Source organism: Tenrec ecaudatus, chromosome 4, assembly GCF_050624435.1.
Source record: "Tenrec ecaudatus isolate mTenEca1 chromosome 4, mTenEca1.hap1, whole genome shotgun sequence".
Classification (NCBI taxonomy): Eukaryota; Metazoa; Chordata; class Mammalia; order Afrosoricida; family Tenrecidae; genus Tenrec; species Tenrec ecaudatus.
Window position 1 is genome coordinate 69,281,432 of NC_134533.1, and position 16,948 is coordinate 69,298,379.

Consider the following 16,948-nt stretch of genomic DNA (forward strand, 5'->3'; position numbering starts at 1 on the left):
GACAGAGTAGAAGCCTTCCCTGTGGGTTTATAAAACTGCCAATCTTTACAGGAACAAAAAGCCTGGTCTTTCTCCCCCAGAGTTTCGAACTCCGGTGATTTCAAATTGCTCAGCTTGTGGTTAGCAGCCACATTAAACCACCCAGGCTCCTGTCCCAGAGCCTGGCAAGCTCACTAAAATGACCTACCTAAGCTTTTCTTAGGGTTATCTGTAGAATCTAAGTATTGAAAAGCAACTGGCTTTGTCTCCATCAACTGGCTCTGCTCTTGGACATTTATTTAACTTCTAATTGTGGTTGCCGGTTTCTCTAAACGAATCCTACTGCACCAGTCATTAATAAGAGAATCCCTTTAACTGAAGGCTTAAAATCAACAGCAGCAGGGAACAAAGTCTTCAAAAATCCTCTACATCACAATATCCAATACTGTCTGTCCATTTGGATGAAATTCACCCCACCCCACCCCAACCTCGCCCAACCAAAGGACCAACCCCGGAAGGGCTTCTCTCAGGACCAGTATGTCCTGTGATTGTTTTTTAGGAGAAAGCTCCCAAACCCTGGGAATTGTAATCAACGAAACAGCTACTTCAGAGATGGCCATCCATCTGTGACTGGAAGTAAAGCATAGTTTACCTCGCGCGCGCACCTCACTGCTCTCCTGTCCATTCTGACTCAGTGACCCAAGAGGACAGTGCAGAACTGTTCCTATGGGTTTCTGCGACTATAAACCTTTTTTTAAAAAAATTTTTTCTGTGACTGTAAATCTTTACCGGAGTAGATGGTCTCATCTTTCTCCCACAGAAGTAGAGTGTGGTCTCTATAATCTATGAGGTCAAAAGAAAATTCCACTCTTACCCTCAATCCCAGAGTCAAGCATTTTAGAATAGACAAATCCCTATTCGAACCTCCTTAGGTCTATCTGATTTCAGATCTAAAACAACTCTTATCTCTTACAATACAAAAATGAGGAAAATAAGACCTAGAACAATAAAGAGAATTGGCAGCATTACTGTGACTTAGCAACAAGTCTTTCAATCAGATTGCCTAACATCTCACTTAGGAGTTAGTCACCATTTCTAGAAACTGTCCCTGAGTGGTCACTTACTTGCATGCCTTCAAGACAAGCCCTCTTTCTTACCTTGCATTCCAATCTTCCACACACCCTTTACCCCACTTAACTCACATAACTGCTAAAAAAATTTTTTTAAAAAGATCAACGAAGTGATTTGAAATGGTAAAACTTGGGAAAGCCAGAATATCTGTGAGGCAGAAATCTGCCCAAGAAAAGAAAAGTCAAAAAAATAAAAAATTAAAAAAAAAGAAAAGTCAAATATTTTCCACTAAACAAACGAAGGAAAATGCTGAGGCTGTGCCCTGTTAAAAGCAGGCACCTTGCGAGGCCGGGACAAACGAGGCGGTGCTGGCAAGGTGAGCTCCACTGCTTTCATGGGACATGATTTCCCCCACAAAAAATGGGGCTCCCAAACACCTGCTTCAGCAGCCCCAGGGGGAACGTAACCACACCGGGGAGCAAGAACAAATGACAGCCACGGTACAAATCCTTCTTGAACCTTAACATTTCCTCCTCTATCCAGTTACCTAAGGTGGAGACTCAAGTCCACCTTGTAGGAAGGGCCAAGAAAGACAGGCTTGTCATTCTCCTCCTGAGAAGTCAGCCACTGAAACCCCTCAGAGCACAGTTCTACTCTCGACCCTTGGGAGTCACCTATTTATACGCAAAGCTATGCAGAGTAAATAAGAAGGAAAATGACTCCTTTATTAGCAAACATTTCCAATCTTACTATTCCAAATGACAGTTGTAATCAAGAGCCTCCTTAGGAAGTTATTCACAATTTTATCAAAATCTTCATAAAAACAGTCCTTTGACAACTGGTTTGAAAGCCTACTCCAAAGAAGATGCACACAAAAATTAGGTCTTGTTTTATAGTCACACCTCGTTCATCACCAAAAAAGGTATTGCCTTGCTTAATTCTTTGGCTCACCATATCTTCAGGCTATTTCCAGAGTTTGAATCCACCAGGCAACGGGAAGCTTTGCTACCACTGAGAATACTCGGAGAATTGGCTCAGTGTTTTGAGCACTATCAGAATCACCAGAACAAATGCAAAAGCTGAGAAGACAATCACTCGGAAGGGGGCAAATTTCATATGGATGCAAAATACCTATTTACAGGTATTTAAGGCAAATGATCACATTACTTTACAACCACAGATTATATACATTTTGACACTGGAGGAAATCTTTAGGAGCACCGAATGCAAACTGCTTATTTTTATGTTTGAGAAAACTCCTGCCCATTGAGACTCAGCAGCTTGTCCCTGGTCGCACAGCTGGTTACCTAGAACTCCCAGCACAATAAACAAACACGTACTTCGGCAGAGACCACCCTGCTTCCCTGCTCCTCACCTCTCTCTATCATCATCACCCTATCGAGGATGACCGGTGCAGCAGGCAACCCAGAACACACCAGAAGGACGGTGCTGAAACCCAGCAGCTTCAAACCAGGACCTCTCTCTCTCAGCTGCCACCCTCTGCGTAGGAGCCATTGTTTAGCTCTGCTGCGCAAGAGGTCTGGGTAATCTACCTCAAAGCAGCCGCCAGCAACACCCTCTGAAAACTCACTCCACAATAAAAAAAAATGTTTCTCAAACCTCCTGGCAGTAATCCAGCCAGCTCAAACCCTATTTACTTCAGATGGCTGAAAGATGGCTTTGAAGACTCTGGATCAGGGAAAAGAGCAAACTGAGAGCCTGCTCAGGGGGAAAAAAAAACTGACCTATGAAAAAGGTCAGGAACCATGAGCAAGCACAGGAACCATCTTGGCTTACCTCCTGGCAGACCGCCTCCTCGAGCCTGGACAAATTGATCCCTAGCAGATAGTCTGCCGTGGAATGCGTGTCTACTCCGGGCAGAGGCGAGGGAACAAAAATGCTTGGTCAATCCCCCATCTCACCCACTGGTGGTCAGCTCTGTTTCATCCTGGGCAGCCCGGGCGTTCTGAAGATCAGACAGCGACCAGAAGGGAAGCCACGCAGCCCAGGTCAATGAAGTGAGTCAGAGGCTAAGCAGGAAGAGTCAGTGGGGCAGAAATGCTGGCCTCCTCTAGAAAGGCTGCCAAACCACACCCCCATTTGGTCAGCACTGGGAAGCCCTGCCCTATTAGGACTGTGGTCTCCAAGCCAGGAAAGGTCCTTCCCTCAGGAGACTCCCTAACTCTCATTTCCGAGTGCCTCTCTCCTGCGCAAACCCCTTCAAGGTTAACTTCTGCCTAAAAACATTACATCTAAATTCTTTGGCTTTAACTTGCCAAGACCTCTCTCTCCAGCTTTATCTCCCTCTTCCCAACAGTGACACTCAGGACTAACGAACCAAGCCAGTCTTCCCACTTCTTGTTGCAAGAGCCAAGTCATCCTCATTGCCATGCCATCAGTTATCCAGAGTGACGAATTAAGACATCTTCAGGGTCAGGAGGGTAAAATACGGGAATGTCTCAGTGGGGTTTATGGGAGAACTAGGGAGTGTCGCCCCACCTGGAGGCATTCCAATATGTCCATTCAAATACATAAGCCATATGACATTGTGGGAATCATAATAATCTTTAGAAGGTTGTTCACACTATCTTTTGCAAGTGAAGACACTTCCCTACAGTTAAGCAGCTGTTAAATGGCTAGATAGTATTTCTAGCCCTGTCTGAAGCCAGAGCAAATGCCATGGAAGACAGAGTTCTAAACTCTCAACTGTGATCAGCTGCTACACTTAAAGGCCGGTGGTTCAATCCCAAGAAAGTCCTGGTGACCTGCTTTCATTGCGCTGACAGGCAAGCAAACCCTATGAAACAGCTCAACTTTGTAACAGAGGGGATCACCATGACTTGGAACAGACAACAAAAGATTTGGGACTTTTTTGTAAATTCTGAGGTGGAAATTCATTTTTCACAGTATGAAATCTTAATAATGGCATGGAAACTGAATTCTGGATTATCTACTAACCATACCCCAAACTCAATGACTGCTATCAAGTCAATCCCGATTCATACCTCAAGAATGACTTCTCGGAGAGATAAACAAGAGGTTTTCTGTTCCCATAAAGAGCTACAGTCTCAGAAACCCTCCAGGGCAGTTCTACCTGACCTATAGGGTCACTATGAGTAACCATACCCATACTCCAAACTGCTTCAAATGCTGTCTGTCCTCTAACCTTGACCTGCCCACCAGTCTTTCCTACTTATTTCCATCTCCTCTCAGTTCCTACAGCACTCCCAGATTAGACAATGCAATCACTGGCTGAGTTATATGCTGTTCCCCCATGTGTATTAGTGTTAGCTTCACAAACCAAATTCCTGTGTCAACCTAGAACTTTCCTGCCAAAAATGTCTAACCAGTACCAAAATCAAGAGAAATACTCATACAAATCAAAAGAAAGAGACAGTTTGCAAAACTAACCTGAACTCTTATAAAATGTTCATATTATAAAGACAAGAAAGCACTCAATTAACTGTTCCAGATTAAAGGGGAGAAAAAAATATAACGACAAATCTGGATGACAAAATGTACACAACTATAAAGACAGTGCTAAAAAATTTTACTACTACTGTGTAGTGGCTTATATAAGGAGCTCTGGAGACACGGTGGGAAAAGAGTTGGGCTGCTAACTACAAAGTCAGCAGTTCAAACCCATCAGTAGCTCCTTGGGAGACCCATGAAGCTGTTTGTGCCAGTAAAGATCTGCAGTCTAGGAAACTCTATTGGGTTGTTAAGTCTGATTCAACTTGATGGCAGTGGGTTTGATTTTGTAGTGAATGATCAAATCTGTTAAATGCCCTATGGGTGTTAATTATATTGTGCTTATATACAAAGACAATCTTAATTTAAAACAGCCCTAGTGGCTAAGTGTTTAAGCACTTGGCTGCTAACTGAAAGCTCAGCAGTTCAAACCCACCAGCCGCTCTGTGGGAGAGAGGTGTGGCCATCAGCTTCCATCAAGAAACCTTGGGCGGGGGGACAGGGGGAAGAAAACTTTAAAAAAGAAACCTTCCGGGTCGGTTCTCTTCTGTCCTGTAGGGTTGTATGGAGCCGGAATGCCTTGATGGCAAAGGGTCTGGGACCCAGACTGGCGGGGGTGGGGGGGGCGCGTCCCACATTTTATTGTGTTTCACAGATGGCTGCATTTTTTAAAGTTTGTAACAACCCAGAGCCAAGCAGGTGGATCAGTACCATGTTCCCAATAGCATGTGCTCACTTGGTATCTGAGTTATTTGTAGGTTTGGGCAGTCTGGGCGGCACATGTGGTTTGAACACAACGAACAGAAGGGCCAGTGGTCTGAACCCGCCTACAGCTGGAGGGAAGAAAACTGGCAGTCTGCTTCCGGAAGAAGACAAAGTCCAGGAAACCTGTGGAGTCCCTCGCTCTACTCCATCCAGAGTCAAATGGACTTCACAGCAACAGCTTTGGAATTGGGGGTTTTGTTCGTTTTAATCTTCAGGTTTTAATTTTTCTCAAAAGATAAAGTTGTTACCTAGGAAAAGACTCTCGTGTGTTCTGCTTTCGACGTACTCTGCGCTGAGACAGAACAAGCATTCATTACTCATTTGCTGACTGTTTAAGGAACCAGGGCTTGAGGTCAGCAGAGCCACACTGCTGTAGTTCATGCAGGGTACGCAGACAGTCACAGCAAGGCGGTTCCCTGCAAAACTCACACCAGAAGTACTAAAATGTAGGAAAATCAGAAGGAATAGTCAAAACTCTATCAGTTATTTACAGTGGGATCCCGCTTGATTCTCAAAATTGAGTATTTCTCCCAACCACTCAGAATGAAGACACCTACGGCCTGCTGTGGTAGGTACATTACTTCATGCCAACCTGATGAAGGGGTGGAGGGTGTAGTCTAGCCTGTCAACAGGTCACAGGCTGAGGATGCCTCCTTGTGGGTGTGGCCTTCAAGAGGATTTGGGGAACTTCCTCTCTTGCCTCTCTCTCAGCTTTCACCCTCCTGCTGACAAGCCACATGGAGCCATGTTGAGGAACCACATTCAGAAATGGAGTCATATGGAGACCAGTGCCAGTACTGAGATGCTTCTCCTACACTGGAACCACACGACTTTGCACCCAACTGGCCTGTGATCTTCCTCCATTCAGCATCATTGTATGTGCTGTATACGTCTGAAGAGAAATTTATGGACTAGTATTGGACATACAGGCTAATATCAGACTTATGGACCTGATCTGGACTGGTCTGGGATGTTTTCTTGATGTACAATTACTCTTTATATAAAGCTCTTCACACATACACATACGTGTCTGTGTATTTGTTTTTCTAGTCAACATGGACTAATACACTTGCTAACCAAGCTTTATTGTTATACACCCTGAAGGCCGAAAATACAATGTTTTAACCCCTTTGTATAGAGCCCTATGATTAGGTGTAGGTGTTTGGCTGCTAACTGCAAGAACAGTGTCAATTAAACCCAACAGCCACTCTGCAGAACCATGAGGCTGGCTGTTCCCATATAGATTTACAGCCTCCAAAGCCTACACACATGGTCTCTAAGTCTGAACGACCTCAATAGCAGTAGGGTTTTCTCCTTTGCTTTGCTTTTGAACCCCTTTGTGACTCATGGATACATATTGCCCTCCAAAATGTTCAATTTCTCCAGTTTACTGGGAATCTGCTAGTCCAATGATGGCATGGAATGCCATCTGGAAGGGACCAGTAAAACTGGGTGAATCTGCAGAAATGGGCCTCATTCCACCAATCCTACCTACACGTCTACTTGGGACATATGCATCTCACAAAACTGTATGACCATCCGTTAAAAAAGCTATCACCTAAAAAAAAAAAAAAAAACTTCTCCTGGTTTTCAGAAAACACATGCTATCAACAAGACATTCCAAGTAGAAAATAATTTGGTTGTAAGAGTTAAAGTTCTGGGTTTTCAAATATCATAATAGGCTTGATGCTATAAAAAAACATAAATAAGATAGAAATTTTACAAGAAAAAAATTAATGTTCCGTATTTAGCATAAAAGAATCAACCACACAAATCCAGGATGTAAAAGACCTTAATACAGCAATTTATGGTTAAGAGGCTGCCTTTAAAAAGAAAAGTTGCCTGTGAGGAGAGGTGGAGAGACTTTTATTATATAAAAGGAACCATCAGTCTGACATAGTTATTCAACGTGCAACATCAGTTTGCATTAGTAGAAAACCCTGTGCTCCACTTTTGAAGAGCCAAGTCAGAGTCTATGCAGAAAACAACTGCACAGAAAGTCCTGGAAACTATGTTGTCTCCAAGGTGAGGTAAGCAGCACCGATAATTAATCAGGGGAGAACAAGAAACTTTTTTTCAAATATTTGCAAGCCTGACAGGCATATAAGAGGGGAAATATTTGCATCCCTAAGAAACAAAACTAGAAGTAGGGAAGAAATTACACAAAGGTAAATACCAACAAAAAAGGCGCCTGTCCTCACCACTTCTTTTCAATATTCAATATGTAGATGTCCTAACTAGAGCATTAAGGGGGGGGGGGGGAGAAATCACAAGGATCCAGAATGGAAAAAAGTAAAATAATCTCTATTAGCTGATGATATTCTATAGAAAGCCTCAGAGTCTGAAAGAAAACTCCTAGGGGTAATACAGGAATTTGGCAAAGTTGCAAGATACAAGTAAACAAACAAAAATTAGATGGTATTATTGTCTGCTTTTAGCCAAGATCCACCTGACTTCAATAGCCCTTGTTCCACATCCTCTTCTGAATGCGGCCTGACCCTCTGGTAGCTCCCTGTCAATGTACTGCTGCAATTATGTTAGTTGGCCTTCAGCAAAATTTTACTAGCATGTAATATGAATATTGTTCTATAATTTGCACCTTCTGTTGGGTCACCTTTCTTTGGAATGGCTACAAATATGGATCTCTTCTAGTCAGGTGGCCAATAGTTGCCTTCCGAATTTCTTGGCATAGGTCAGTGAGTGCTTCCAGAGTTTCATCAGCTTATTGAAATATCTCAATTGGTATGCCATCAATTACGAAAGCCTTATCTATAGGCACACCGCCCTGAACACACTCAATCTCGTCCAATTCCTGGAGTTGTTTTTACTAATGCTTTCAGTGAAGCCTGGACTTCTTCCTGCAGTACAATTGGTCCTTGTTCATATGCTACCTCTTGAAATGGCAGAATGTCAACTAGTTCTTTCTGGGACAGTGATTGTGTATTCTTTCCACTTTTTTTTTTGTCATTTGATTTCTTTAAAAAGATTTTAAAAATCATTTTATTGGGAGCTCGAACAACTCTTATCACAATCCATACATCAATCCATTGTGTGAAGTACATTTTCACATTTGCTGCTGTCATCATTCTCAAAACATTTTCTTTTTTCTTGAGCCCTTGGTATCAGTTCCTCCTTTCCATCTTCTCTTCATGCTTCTGGGATCACTCAATATTTTCCCCATAGAATCTTCTAATATTGCAAGTCAAGACGAGTTTTTCTTTAGTTCTTTCAGTTTTAGATATGCTGAACGTGTTCTTCCTTTCTTGGTTTTGTAATTCTAGGCCTCTGCACATTTCATTCTACTATGTACTTTGTCTTCTCAAGGTGCCCTTTGAAATTCAGCTCTCTGACTTCATCTCTTCCCTGTGCCTTAGCTAGTCTATGATTAAGAGCAAGTTTCAGAGTCTCTTCTGACACCCACTTAGATCTTTTCTTTCTTTCTGCTCTTTTAAATGGCTTTTTGCTTTCTTCATGTGTGATGTTCTTTTTTTTGTTTTGTTTTGTTTCTTTTTTGTGTGTGTTTTGTTTTTAAAAAGTTTTATTGGTTCCCTGGGAGAGGGACAGCAGAGAAGGGGGGGAAGGGAGACTCCGGATAGGGCAAGATATGACAAAATAACGATGTATAAATTACCAAGGGCACATGAGGGAGGGGGAGCGGGGAGGGAGGGGAAAAAAAAGAGGACCTGATGCGAGGGGCTTAAGTGGAGAGCAAATGCCTTGAGAATGATTGGGGCAGGGAATGTATGGATGTGCTTTATACAACTGATGTATGTATATGTATGGATGGTGATAAGAGTTGTATGAGTCCCTAATAAAATGTAAAAAAAGAAAAGAGGAGAAAAAATGATTAGGGCAAAGACTGTACAGATGTGCTTTATACAATTGATGTATGTATATGTATGAACTGTGATAAGAATTGTATGAGCCCCAATAAATTGTTAAAAAAAAAAAAAAGAAAGATGCTTCAGTAAAATCTGTCAAGTTTTCAAAACAAAGTGAAAGTTATTTATGATACATAGGTAGTATCATAAAGAGAAAATTTGTCATTAAAAAAAAAGTTTTATTGGGTCATAATCCAAGTATCAATAGTTAAGTTCAATAGTTCAATCTTATCAAGAAGTGCTGTACAACTATCACCACAATCCGTTTTAGAATATTTCCTTTTAGTTATTAGCTCCCCTTTGCCCACAACCTTCCCAGCCATCCCCACAAGGCTTAATCCAGTTACTGTCCTTACGGAGTCACTCATCCTGCATTTCATAGACTGATACACATACAAAACAGAGTCGGAAAGCTAACAACAATTACAAAATAAAACAGGAAAACCTCAGTTGGAAAGCAAGCAGAAAATATTAAGAACTAGACCAACTTTAAAATGGGCTAAAAGGGAAATCGAATGATAAGGTGTTCTATTTTAACCGTTACATGTGTGATGTTCTTAATGTCATCCCACAGCTCACGCATCAGGTCTTCAGGATCCACTGAGGCTGTCTGTGTAACCAAACACCTCATGCAATTTGATTCCTAGGTTTGGAGCTTTAGAGTCATGGTTTCATGGGCCATTCCGGTTAGTTTGTCTAGTAATGTTTTCAGTACTTCTAGTCTACCTCCTAGCTCACTGTGGAGGGCCTGGAGTCTTACAAGTTTACAAGTGACCATCCAAAGCACAATAATCATCTCTAGTCACCTGAACTGCAGGGAAGAAAAGAGTGGGTGGTGGTGGATGTGGACTATGTGGCTAATTGCCTCCATGAACAAGCTACCAGTACTGAACTGTTGAAAGATTCTGTAAAAACAAAAAAAAAAATCTTTGATCAAAAGGGGGAAATGTAGAATAGCATTTCAAAAATCTCATGATCTCATGGAATCTAGACTTTCTGGAGCCATGGAGGCTGGATGAGTCCCTGAAACTATTCCCCTGAGATAATCTTTAAACCTCATACCAAAAATATGCCATGAAGTCTACTTAAAATAGAATAGTTTAGCTTAACTAGTCAAAGAGATCTGCTATGAGCACTGTGACTTTTGAAAAACCATGTTTATGGGATCAAATTGACCACAGCAATTCAAATAATAGCACAGGCACCTGTGATGATAAACTCAGGGGGGGTGAGTTTATGTTAATGATGGAAGTGCGGCTCAGAAAAGAGAATGTTTGCACAACTCAAAGAGTATAATCAGTGTCACTAAATTGTACATGCAGAAGGGTTGAACTGATGTGTTCTGCTGTGTATATTTTCAACAAGATTTTAAGGGAAAAAAGGGTGAACTTTGGCTCAATCCAGGGAACTTTCGGTAGAATCTAGTCATTAATAATGTGAGATATGGTGCCTAGACTGCTTGGATTAGGGCATATTCTACTCAGTGGCTAATTTTTCAGAATTGACCACCTCTCTTCCTTATTCCTAATCTGTCTTCCTCTGGAAGTTCTGCTGAAACCTGTCCTCCGTGGGTGGTCCTGCTGGTGTTTGAAATACTAGTGGCATAGCTTCCTGCATCACAGCCACATGCAAGCCCCACAGGATGCAACAAGCTGGCAGACTAATGGTGGTAACAGGTGTACAATATAATGGACCAGAAAAACTGAAAACCTTCCTGCTTAGTATACCTAGAAATATTTTGTAAAATACAATCCTAAACATTCTTTCCGATTGTGCCAGTGATTAAGTTGTCTCTCAACGTTAAGTTACTGTTGCTTCCCGCCTACACAGGTTGCGATGCTCATGGTTTGGACTTAACATGACTTAACCAGCTCCATTTCACTTGTGCCAGCTGGTTCCCTGTTAGATTATGTCAATAGCGGGCGCTGAAGAAAAAATGGAAGGGGGGAATCTACAAGAGACTTCCTTCCTCCTATAGCTTGCTCTTGCTTAACAGTAGTTGGTTCCTCCCAGCTTCATTCTAACCAGCCTCATTATGCCCCTTCAGCAGCACTAGCTGGGCAGAGTTCACGTGAACTTGGCTCCTCCAGGCCCCTCCTTTGAACGCTGAGAAACCGCAAGTTAGCTCAGGGAATTTGGGGGCATAGCTCCTCCAGACTACTCTGGACTTCTAGGTTCAGATAACCCCAACGTAGAGGAAGTAGCTGGCTAAGGTAATTTTTATATCAAAGTTAATTTGTCTTAGTCCTAGAAGGAAGTCGCTGGTTAAGGTAGTTTTAATATCAAAGTTAATTTAAGATTCGCTTTTTTGCCTTTTCAGCCTTCCAACAAGTGTTTTAACAAATTCCCGTTATTGAATGACCTCACTATTAAAAATAACTAGTGTGTGGTCCCTGATTGGATCCTAACAGACACCCAGATAAACTGAGATCACAGAGAAAGTAGGGCATAGCTGTCCTAACAAGATGAGGAATTTATGACACCAAAAAACCAAACTCACTAACATCTAGTTGATTCTGGCCCCCAGGGCAGAGCACAACTGCAACTTAGGGTCTGCAAGGCCATAAAGCTTTATGAGCCCAGGTAGTCTCCTTTCTCCCTTAGAGCAGCTGATAGGTTCAAACCAGACTTTTCAATGAGCAGTTCCATGCTTAACCCACCGCACCATTAGGGCTCCCCACCAGTCCAGAAGCCAGATTTGGGGCCCACAAGAGGCAACTGAAAATCCTGTAATAGAGATCGAGAATCTTATGGTTGTACTCAGTGAAAAAGCAGGCTAGAGAAAAAATGTGTCCACAGTACATCAGGAAAACCGGCCTTGCTCACCTGTTGATGTGGGAGGACACAATCTTTTAAAAATTCAAAACCATGAGTGTGTAAAGCAGGGGTCCTCAAACTTTTTAAACAGGGGGCCGGTTTACTGTCACTCAGACCGTTGGAGGGCCAGACGATAGTTTAAAAAAAAAACCCTATGAACAAACTCCTATGCACACTGGACGAGTCGGCTGCTAAGCAGGACAGGCAGTGGGGGCAAAAACACCCGGTGGGCCCGATAAGTGTCCTCGGCAGGCCGTATGTGGACTGCAGGCCATAGTTTGAGGACCCCTGGTGTAAAGTAAGTGAACTTGGAGTTCAAGTTTATACCAAGTCCACAAGTAGAGAAAATTGACATAAATTTTGGTCTGAGATTGGGAATAGACGTGTCAGGTACAAAGCAAACAATGCTGCTGTAGAAGCTATATAATAGCCAATAAACACAAAAAGATATTTCACATAATCAGTCTTCAAGAAAATGCCAACTAAAAAAAGAAAATGCAAATTAAATCTACAGTGAGATACTTCTCCAGAAGAAAAAATATTAAAAAGACTGACAATATCAAGTGTTGGAGAGATTATGGAGCAACTAGAGCTCTCACACACTGCGGTGACCCACTGCCACTGAAATAATTCCATAGTTTCCAAGGCTAGAACTCAAGATAAATATGTCCCACTCAAATATCTGTATGTCAATGCTCACAGTAGCTTTAGGTACAATAGTAAAAAACAAGAAATAGCCCCAGTGTCCATACCAGTGAGTGGATACACATATGTGATCAATAAGGGAGATATGGACTATACAGAGGCAGGGCTAACAGAAATGCTCTCTAGCTTAATGGTGGCAGCTTTACACTGGTACAGACATTTGTCAGAACTCTTTATATTTTAATTTAGAATGATATATGTATTAAATCCCAACTTATTAAAAAACTTTAGATTTTAAATAGCTTACTATATACAAATTACAGTAGTTATAGAATTCATTTAAAAATAATTTTATTGGGTGTTCATACAGCTCTTATCATAATACATACATACATTGTGTCAACCACATTTGTACATTTGTTGCCATCATCATTCTCAAAACATTTTCTTTCTATTTGCGCCCTTGGTATCAGCTCCTCAGAAATAACTAATGCACATAAATTTTAAAAGTTTTTTTTAATAAATAAATATTCTAGGGATAAATTACCTCAACCCAGGCCACATAGGATTACCAAGGATGATGTTCCTCTGAATATAAGCTCACATTCCAAAATTATAAAATACTTTTGGAAATAATCCATAATGAGCAAAAAGAGTCAGTTACAATAAATAGGATTATACTATACCTCTAAAAACTTCAGATCACTGTACTATGTGATAGACTATAAACTTAGGTAAAAATATAGGCATTTTAAGAAATTGAAAATTAGACAAAAACAGACCCCATAGAAAAAGACATTTTAAAATGAATGGAAGTGCTTCAAGGTGGGGGAGGGGTGGAGAACCAATGCAAATAAATACTCAAAAATCAAATTAGTACTAAAGAGTAAATTAATGTACTTAGAGGTATACCGTACTTAATTACCCAGAAGGTAATACAGATGAAAATAATTGAATAAAGATCAGGAGCTGTGGAGGTCAAAATGAAAAGGTTCAAGGTTAGCTAACTATGAGTACTGAGAAAGGCCCTATTTAAAGAGGCACTGTTGTTGATACAACTCTAAGTGACCCTATGCACAACAGCACAAAACAATGAGGGGTTCAGCACTATGCACACAATTGTTGTGTCTGAGCCCTTTGCTGCAGTCGCTGTGTCAATTCATCTCCTTGCCGGTCTTCCTCTTTTTCCAGTGACCATTAAGAAGGTAAAGACTGAGCATTTTAACCAAGAAAGAGATGACATCTGTGAATTAGAGTCACTGTATGCCTCCCAGTAGCACAGATAACATTAAATCCCAAACTGCAGAACACAAATGACTGGAAAAAATGGATCTACCAGAAAGGCAGATACTTACAATGGAATCATAATTACATTCCAAGCATAGTCTCAATAGCATACGTAATGAAGTCAGAATTTCAGTAAAATATTTCAAAGTGCAGAGCGAAAATAACTGAGAACCTATTATTTACCCAGCAAAACTATCCATCAGTACTGGAGCAGATGCAGACCAAGGCAGTGTTTTCCTGTACCAGATTCCCACTGAAAAGGCACCTAAAGGAAATATTCATCTGTTTGACATCAAAGGAATAAAGTGCAAGAAGGAATGTTAAAAACAAAAACAAGCAGGGAGAAGATGAGTCAGTCAGAGTGCGATGTAGCAATGATGAAACATACAGCTCTCCTCTAGTTCCTAAAAGCTTCCTTGCCTTCCCCCACCCCCACTATCATGATCCTAATTCTACCTTACAAATCTGGCTAGACCAGAGGATGTACACTGGTACAGATAGGAAGTGGAAGCACAGGGAGTCCAGGACTGATGGTTCCTTCAGGACCAATGGTGAGAGTGGTGATACCGGGAGGGTGGAGGGAGGGGAGGGTAGAAAGAGGGAACCAGTTACAGGAATCTACATATAACCTCCTGCCTGGGGGACAGACAACAGAAGAGTGGGTGAAGGGAGACTTAGGAGAATGTAAGATATAACAAAAAAATAATTTCTAAATTATCAAGGGTTCATGAGGGAGGGGGCAGCAGGGAGGGAGGGAAAAATAAGGAGCTGATGCCAGGGGCTTAAGTGGAGAGCAAATGTTTTGAGAATGATGAGGGCAACAAATGTACAAATGTGCTTTACACAATTGAGGTATGTATGGATTGTGCTAAGAGTTGTTTATGAGCACCCAATAAAATGATTTTTTTTTAAAAAAACCAAGAAACATATAATGATAAAACAAAACAATCACTGACAACGCAAAAATAGTCATTACTCATTAGAATTGTTCAACACTGTGAGAGGTTGCATTTTGGAGAGGTCTTCTTATTCTACGGAGTGGTCAAGGGCACTATCTTTTGGTATATTTAGTGTATACTGGATAAGAGGCTCAATTATGTGAACATGTTTATTTTCTTACCATAGGTTTTATCAGTGAGATGGTCTCAAAACATGTCACGATTGGTTATGTTCAGCCAAGTGCAGCACAGCTTTGCCCACATCCCAACGGTTCTAGAACTCAATCTTGGTTCAAGGGATTCTTCCCCCTCCCATTCCATAAATAAAAATGAACATTCTAAATAGAAATGTTTCTTACAGGAGTTTTCAGATGAGATTTTCCCGCTTTGAAGGAATACAGCTTTTAGCTTTGGGTTAAGATTTTGGCCAAGAAAATGTGAGCAGCAATTCACTACTACTGTTATTAGTCATCATTTGCTTGAACTTGGGCCAAAGACTTCAGAGACTTAATAAGAATTATGTGCTCTCCTTCCTCTCAAAGGAGAAAATAACACACAGGAACAGAGAGGGGGAGAGCACGTACTGATAAAAGTTGCCACATTTGATCTGACTGTTCTCCACATAGTCTCAGCAGCGAAAAGAGCTCCACAATGAAGGGAGCCCCAACTCCCTTCCCATGAAAGGGTTCTGCTCTACCAGGGAGTAAGTAAAGGGATGGCCCCAAACTTCAGAAACCCAAGCAGGAGAAACAGGAGCGAAGCAAGTAAACACCACCATGTTTTCAGAAAGAAGTGTCTCCCTAAGCAATGGGAAAACCTTAATACTATGGCTCGAAAACCATTAAAGCAAAAGCCTATCCCCTGCTTCAGCCCAAGAAAACGCACTTATTCCAAATAATACATATTCATAACACAAAACTCCTATACCCTTCCACTTAGGCCACAACAAGTAGTCCTGGTGGCGTCGGGGATCCTCGTTGGAGTGCAAACCGCAAGGTCGGTGCGAAACCAGGAGCCGCTCCGCGAGAGAACGGGGCTTTCCATGCCCGAGAGAATTAACAGTCTCGGAAACTCGCGGGGTCGCAAGGCGTCGACGGCCACTGGACGGCAATGAGCGTTTCCGCCGCGCCCCCGCCCCCTGAGGCCATAACATAACTCGGGTTTTCTTAATAAACATTCGGATACAGGAGCAATAGATACTGTGGCTCATTGCTTACGCGGGCCGAGACCCATACAAAGAAACTCTTAGAGTCTCTCCATTCCCTAGCTTGTGAAACAGCTGTAACGAAGGTCCGTAACCAAAAAACCACACCAAACTCACTGCCGTCGACGCGATTCCGACTCGGCGACGCAATAGGTCGTTAAAAAGATTAAGGAAAATAAAAATCCATAACGCCTGAAACGTACCCGGTGCTCACAAATCTGGGGCCGCCGCTATTACTATGGTTAAACAAAAGTGGAAACTTTCCGTTATGGGACCCTTCGGTTACAAGCCTAGGAACCAGCTCGGCCGCTCCGTCTGACATTAGTTCACCTGCAGACACACCTCCACGTATACCCTCCCTCACAGAAACCCCGGCTTCGGTCGGACCGGCTCCACTCCTCACGAACCTTACCACCACCGATCGATTCTCCCCTCTCCGACCGGGTTACGAAGGAGGCCTCTCGCTCGCACTGGCCTCTCCAGCACCCCCTTTAGGCCCGGGCATCCCTGCGAAGACCCCAGCCGAACGCCAGCCGCGGGCCCGCGCCGGTTACCTGGCCGCGCGCTCCCGTTCTGCCTCGCGCTTTCGCGGATCGCACTTCGCCGCGGGCTCGCGCCAGCACTGTGAACGCACAATTAGTTTAAACGATGGCCCCGCCCCCCTCGCGCCGCCCTCTGATTGGCTCCTTCTCGGCTTCTTGTCGGACGCTAGGCCCTGGAAAAGGAAGTGATCCTGAGGGCCTCTGGGAAGGGGGCGGGGCACCAGTGCTTCCGGATTCCGGCCTGGATCTGAGGGCAAAGGCAACTACATTTCCCGACAGCTTCCGGGGTCTTGAACCACGCCCGCCACGGGTCCCAGGGAGAACTACTAGTCCCGGTAGCCATCGCGG

At 42.6% G+C, this 16,948-nt stretch overlaps 1 protein-coding gene across 6 annotated transcripts in view; it reads right to left on the bottom strand.

Moving 5' to 3' along the window:
* NUMA1 (nuclear mitotic apparatus protein 1) overlaps nucleotides 1-16,948 on the bottom strand; it is a 73,315-nt gene that overhangs the window by 54,571 nt on the left and 1,796 nt on the right. The window contains exon 1 of one of the 6 annotated variants that reach the window (XM_075546197.1): nucleotides 16,613-16,714. The exons of 1 other annotated variant lie outside the window; for it this stretch is intronic. The gene's annotated coding sequence lies outside the window, so the exon portion shown is untranslated. 4 more of the 6 variants (XM_075546200.1, XM_075546199.1, XM_075546195.1 and 1 more) reach the window with 4 other exon arrangements.